Below are 6,563 nucleotides of genomic sequence, written 5' to 3'. Positions count from 1 at the left end.
TCTCTGTAATCCTTCACCTTTAAGCTTTACGCCGCGCTGCCAAAGTGTGCCACCGGGATTAAGGGTGCTCCCCAGTCGCCTGAGAGTCGGTTTATGGATGTGTTCTGCTTTCTACTGACCGCAGGTCAGACCCGACCCACTGACACGCTGCTGGATTAAGGCCAGGAGGACATGTCTGGGGGGTGGGGTGGGGGTGGGGGAGTGGGGGAGGGCTTATTGGAAAATACGGGTGAGAGATTTGATAGTCGAAGCACAAACACTGCAGCTTTCCTGTTTAATGTGGAAGTAAAAGAGCTTCTTGTTAAACGATGAAACTGAAACACTTCAGAGGAACAAATATTGAAACAACCATGTGTATAAATATCAGGACACAAATTTCTAGAGAATCAATCAAGAAAAATGCAAATTGATGCCATTTTTATATTTGATTCCTTCAGATGTTTTACAGCGAAGCTTTTATGAGCTCAGATAAAAAGACAGATTACATTCAAACAACGCTGTTGACCAGTGAGAATAAATGTACAACCCTGTTTCCAACAGAATTTGTAAAATGTAAATAAAAACAGAATCATATAAAACCATATTTAATTGAAAATACACCAAAGACAATATATCAGGTGTTGAAACTGAACATTTTTATTGTTTTAGAAAAAATATGTGCTTATTGTGAATCTGATGTCAGCAACAGGTCTCTATAAGTTGTTCCAGGATCATGTTCACCACTGAGCTGCATCAACTCTTCTTTTAACAACACTCTGGAAACCTTTGGGAACTGAGGAGACCAGTTTCTGGAGTTTTGAAAGTGAAATGTGGTCCCATTCTTGCCTGATAGAGGATTCCAGCTGCTCAACAGTTCAGGGTCTCCTTTGTTGTATTGTTCATGTCCTGATGCTCCAGATGTTTTCAATGATTGACAGGTCTGGACTGCAGGAGGTCAGTTTATCAGCGGACTCTTCTACTAGAGAACCATGCTGTTGGAATACATGCAGAATGTGGTTGGACGTTGTTCTGCTGAAATAAACAAGACCTTCCCTGAAAGAGACGTTGTCTGGATGGCAGCATATGTTGCTCCAAAACCTGAATATATCATTCAGCATTAATGCTTCCTTCCAGATGTTCAAGCTACCCATGCCATGTGCACTAATGCATCCCTGTACCATCACAGATGCTGGCTTTAGAACTGAGCTGATAACAAGCTGGATGGTCCCTCTCCTCTTTAACCTGGAGGATGCAGCGTCCATGATTTCCAAACAGAATCTCAGATTGTGATCCATCAGACCTCAGGACAGTTTTCCACTTCATAAAATAATAACATTTCTCAGTTTTAACATTTGATATGTTGTCTTTGGTCTATTTCCAATTAAATATTGTTTTACGTGATTTTTCAAATCATTGCATTTTGTTTTTATTTAGTGTCCCAACTTTTTCGGAAACGCTGTTGTACGTTAGATCTGAATACGGTTTGTGTGAAACATAATTACTCATAATAACACTCAATCTTTCAGAGATGACGAGTCACATCGATAACTCTGATAAACACCTTCATCATAATTAACACCAGACAATTATTTCTTCTTCACTCTGTCAGCCTGAAGGCAAAGTAAACACCGGAAACACCGGCTGTGTGTGTGTGTGTGTGTGTGTGTGTGTGTGTGTGTGTGTGTGTGTGTGTGTGTGTGTGTGTGTTTTCTCCTCACAGCTTGAGCCTACTAATGAGCACACATTAGCTCCTCCATATGGTCGGCATCACATGCAAACACTGTAACGGAGAACTGATCTTCAGACATCCCCCAAAAATATGCATCATTCAATCGTTTGTGATGACTTTTATTTATTTGTAAACACATATTGTTGAGAAGCTACAAAATGCAACATGATTAAAGAAAATATTAAAGGAGCAGAATGAACATTAAATCATTAAACATTATAAAACCAAAGATACACGAGAGACAAAACAACAAACAGGACATTAAAGTTTAATTAGACATCAAAAATGAAATGAGACATCGCTGTGAAACGGCTAGTTTACCGTTAGCCATTAGCCGTTAGCTGTTAGCCATTAGCCTGCTCTTTGCAGCTAAATCCCGAGCAGTGTCTCAAACTGTCCAGACCGCCCACACGTTCAAATGGAACTCGTGAGTTAGTAATTACAACATGCAAAGTCGTGCTCGCCGTATGTTTGTCGTTCAAGTGGTAAAAACGTCGTAAAAACACTGTTGCTAAGCAACGACAAATCGTGGCCAGCGTCTAGAAGCCTCAGAGGCTAACAATAACTTGCAATATATTAGCAAAAAGTTCAACAAAAATTACAAAATTTAACTTCTGTAGCCTCCAACTTTTCCGTCAACGTCAATAATGTAGAGTACCGACGTCATGAACACCACAAGAGGGCGCCGTTCACATGGACTCCAAACACGACCCCGTCTGAACTGTAGTTGTGTCCATAACTACTTCTATGTAGTATGTATATGTATAGTAACACGCCGTGACCTTTGACCCTCTCTGTCGTATCTGTCACCATCTGCAGCGAAGTTTGAAGTATAAAAGGATGTCTGTTCTCTCGTTTCCTCTTCATCACTTAATCATGATACTGAGAGGCTCAGGGAGGAGGAGGAGGAGGAGGAGGAGGGAGATGAAGATAAAACCAGAAAGAGAGGAGGAGGGATATGAAGACAAAAACAGAAAGAGAGGAGGAGGAGGAAGAGGAGGAGGGAGATGAAGCTGCAGAGAAAACATCACATCTGTCACTCCTCTTCATCCACCCGGCACCCTCCTCCTCCTCCTCCTCCTCCTCCACCTCCCCACGGCCGCCCATATGCCTCTTTATGCCCCCCCCCCCCGACCCTCACACCCCCCACGACAGACAGATGGTACATTCTAGTGTGTGCTGCAGCACCGGGGTGGAGCGTACCACTGAGGATGGTGGGTGGGTGTTGGCAGGGAGGAGTGCTGCAGAGGTAGGAGGGGTGGGGGGGAGAGCTGTAATCCTCCATCCTTTCTCCGTCCTGCCTGCTGATGCTCTTCACGTTCTCTCCACAGACCAGACGTTCAGGCTGGATGTTAGAACGGATCTGTGGGAGGTTCCGGAGCTTCGACTTGACTCGTCCGGTGAGAGAAGTTTGATGTGTTTGTTTTCTACGTGGCTGACTGGAGATGAAGCGTGTGGATGAAGCATGTGGATGAAGCGGGTGGATGAAGCGTGTGGGTGAAGCGTGTGGATGAAGCGTGTGGATGAAGCGGGTGGATGGAGCGGGTGGATGAAGGGTGTGACTGGATGTGATGTTTAAATTCATGTAGCCTCCTTTAGGATTTCATCTGGTTTTTTGACATTTTAGAGTCATTTATTTCAAATCATAGGGGAGTTCTGCTTCTTCTTTTTCTGTGGTGTGAATCAGATCAGATGACAGAAGTTTTTTTTGTTCTCACAAATTTCAGTAAACAGGAAGTGATGCGGTGAGAAAAAAACCTCTTGATTGACAAAACAGTTCAAAAACGATAACGAGGTGCAAAAAATAAAACACAACGAGCAGGAAGCTCCTGTTCAGCAGGGACCGGCTGCCAGCTGCATTATGTAATCAATGCACACACACACACACACACACACACACACACACACACACACACACACACACACACACACACACACACACACACACACTCCTCTCACGTTACAGTGTGTGTACAGTCAGATCAGGACTTTTGTTTCTGTTGTCTCTGAATACAATCAGGCTCTTTAAAGCTCTTTAAAGTCCTGCAGGCTGGTCCGGCCCGGACCCGCCTCTCTTCCGCTGTCATCTTCATCATCTTCATCATGAAGAGTCTTCAAGGGTTTCATATACTCCACAGAACCACTAGCAAAACTGATCGAACCGAGTCTGGTCCTCTCTGGTCCACTCTGATCCACTTTGATCCTGTTTGGTCCTGTCTGGTCCCGTTTGGTCCTCTCTGGTCTTCCCTGGTCCCATCTGGTCCTGTCTGGTTCTCTCTGGTCCAGTCCGGGTCAGTTCATGTTTTCAGTGTGTGTCTTTGTTGCTAAACAAGCCTAGCTTCGCTTTACAAACTGGACTCCAGGTCCAAGTTCAGGTCCAGGTCCAGGTCCAGGTTCAGGTCCAGGTCCAGGTCCAGGTTCAGGTCCAGGTTCAGGTCCAGGTTCAGGTTCAGGTTCAGGTCCAGGTCGGCTGCGGCTGTATGTTTCCATTTCCGATCCTGCTGTATGTTCAGGGAACATTGGCTTAGAAAACGTCCCTTTTTTTTGGAGGAAATAAAATGTCGACAGTTCTTTTGATCCTCTCCCGTTTGCCCTGTTAAAGTTACTGCATTATGCTGTTAATACAAACTCAATGCTTCCTGTATCAAATTAAAAGCCCTCTATTGTTGCAGTAAATAGAAACTCTTAATTTCTTGACAAGGCTTTTATTGTGAAAGATTTGCAGGAAGCTGTTGTTACTGAAAACAGACGTTTTGTTTTGGTAAACATGGAGGAGCAGCGGTCTGGTCCTTTAAAAACAGCTGATCGCTCAGATTTGTGCATCTCCTCCTGCTCCAGTTTGAACCAGTAGACTGCAGAGTGTGTGTGTGTGTGAGTGTGTGTGTGTGTGTGTGTGTGTGTGTGTGTGTGTGTGTGTGTGTGTGTGTGTGTGTGTGTGTGTGAGTGTGTGTGTGTGTGTGTGTGTGTGTGAGTGTGTGTGTGTGTGTGTGTGTGTGTGTGTGTGTGTGTGTGTGTGAGTGTGTGTGTGTGTGTGTATGTGTGTGTGAGTGTGTGTGTGTGTGTGTGTGTGAGTGTGTGTGTGTGTGTGTGTGTGTGTGTGTGTGTGTGTGTGTGTGTGTGTGTGTGTGTGTGTGTGTGTGTGTGTGATGCATTATTAATCTGCTCTAACTGAGGCTGAAGTTTTCCTCTGCAGCTGCGTCGCCTCACCTTCGTCTCTCTGCTCTCGTCTTTCAGTTTATTTCTGAAATCCGTAGGATGAGAACGTTGTCGTGACGACGTGCTGCCTGCACCTTCCTCAGGACGAGGAACCGCTTCACTCCCACGAGCAGTCGAACCGCCCCGTCTCAGATTACAGGAAGTGCAGAGCATTCAGACTCGTGCGCTGTTTGTTGACCTTGAAGTTCTGCTAACGAATCTTTTCATCTGCAGCAGCCGGGACTGATTTTATATAAACTACTGAAACAGGAATTTTGGAACAAATACATTTAGGACATAATATGTGCTTTGAAAGTCTGATCCAGAACCTCCAGAGCAGAATCATGATGATAATTATATTAATACGTTTTGAGCATCCTAACAAAACAAAGAATAAATATATAAATCTAAGCAGCTATATTAGTTACAAACACTGAATAATCTCAGTTTTTGTAATTCGTTCTCCTTGAGGTTGAATCTGTTAAACAATGAAAACCTGCAGATGCAAACAAACACCTGATGAACAAACACCTGATGAACAAACACCTGATGAACAAACACCTGATGAACAAACACATAATGAACAAACACCTGATGAACAAACACCTGATGAACAAACACCTGATGAACAAACACCTGATGAACAAACACATAATGAACAAACACCTGATGAACAAACACCTGATGAACAAACACCTGATGAACAAACACATAATGAACAAACACCTGATGAACAAACACCTGATGAACAAACACCTGATGAACAAACACATAATGAACAAACACCTGATGAACAAACACATAATGAACAAACACCTGATGAACAAACACATAATGAACAAACACCTGATGAACAAACACATAATGAACAAACACCTGATGAACAAACACATAATGAACAAACACCTGATGAACAAACACCTGATGAACAAACACCTGATGAACAAACACCTGATGAACAAACACCTGATGAACAAACACATAATGAACAAACACCTAATGAACAAACACCTGATGAACAAACACCTGATGAACAAACACCTGATGAACAAACACCTGATGAACAAACACCTAATGAACAAACACCTAATGAACAAACACCTAATGAACAAACACATAATGAACAAACACCTGATGAACAAACACCTGATGAACAAACACATAATGAACAAACACCTAATGAACAAACACCTAATGAACAAACACATAATGAACAAACACATAATGAACAAACACCTAATGAACAAACACCTAATGAACAAACACCTAATGAACAAACACATAATGAACAAACACCTGATGAACAAACACCTGATGAACAAACACCTGATGAACAAACACATAATGAACAAACACCTAATGAACAAACACCTAATGAACAGCAGCTGATCGCTGGCAATTACAAGGAAAAAACAGGAAATGATGTATCAGGTAAAACAAGCTGAAGTCGAGTTTAAGTTGATCTGAAGTCAAACTTTTCACTCACAGTTTTATGAACGTTCTCGTCCAGTTTCCGAGCGGTGACCTCGTGTGACCTCGTGTGACCTCGTGTGACCTCGTGTGACATCATTAAAGGAGATAAATGACAGAGAAAGTTTGTTCAAACGTCAGAGGAAAGATCTTTGCTTGTGTGAGTTTTTCCGACCGGTCGGCGGATCTT

General features: G+C 43.0%; 1 protein-coding gene across 2 annotated transcripts in view; it reads left to right on the top strand.

Moving 5' to 3' along the window:
• Positions 1 to 2,770: 2,770 nt before the first annotated feature.
• Positions 2,771 to 6,563, top strand: part of LOC138212422 (synaptic vesicle glycoprotein 2B-like) — a 19,088-nt gene continuing 15,295 nt past the window's right edge. The window contains exons 1-2 of one of the 2 annotated variants that reach the window (XM_069172789.1): positions 2,771 to 2,957; positions 3,040 to 3,108. The gene's annotated coding sequence lies outside the window, so the exon portion shown is untranslated. The other variant, XM_069172788.1, reaches the window with a different exon arrangement.

This window comes from Embiotoca jacksoni, unplaced genomic scaffold (genome assembly GCF_022577435.1).
Source record: "Embiotoca jacksoni isolate LCO1_2020_lvr unplaced genomic scaffold, fEmbJac1.0.p SCAF_55, whole genome shotgun sequence".
In the NCBI taxonomy this organism is placed as follows: domain Eukaryota; kingdom Metazoa; phylum Chordata; class Actinopteri; family Embiotocidae; genus Embiotoca; species Embiotoca jacksoni.
The sequence above is the reverse complement of the archived record's forward strand: the minus strand, read 5'-3'. Positions and strand labels throughout refer to the sequence as shown.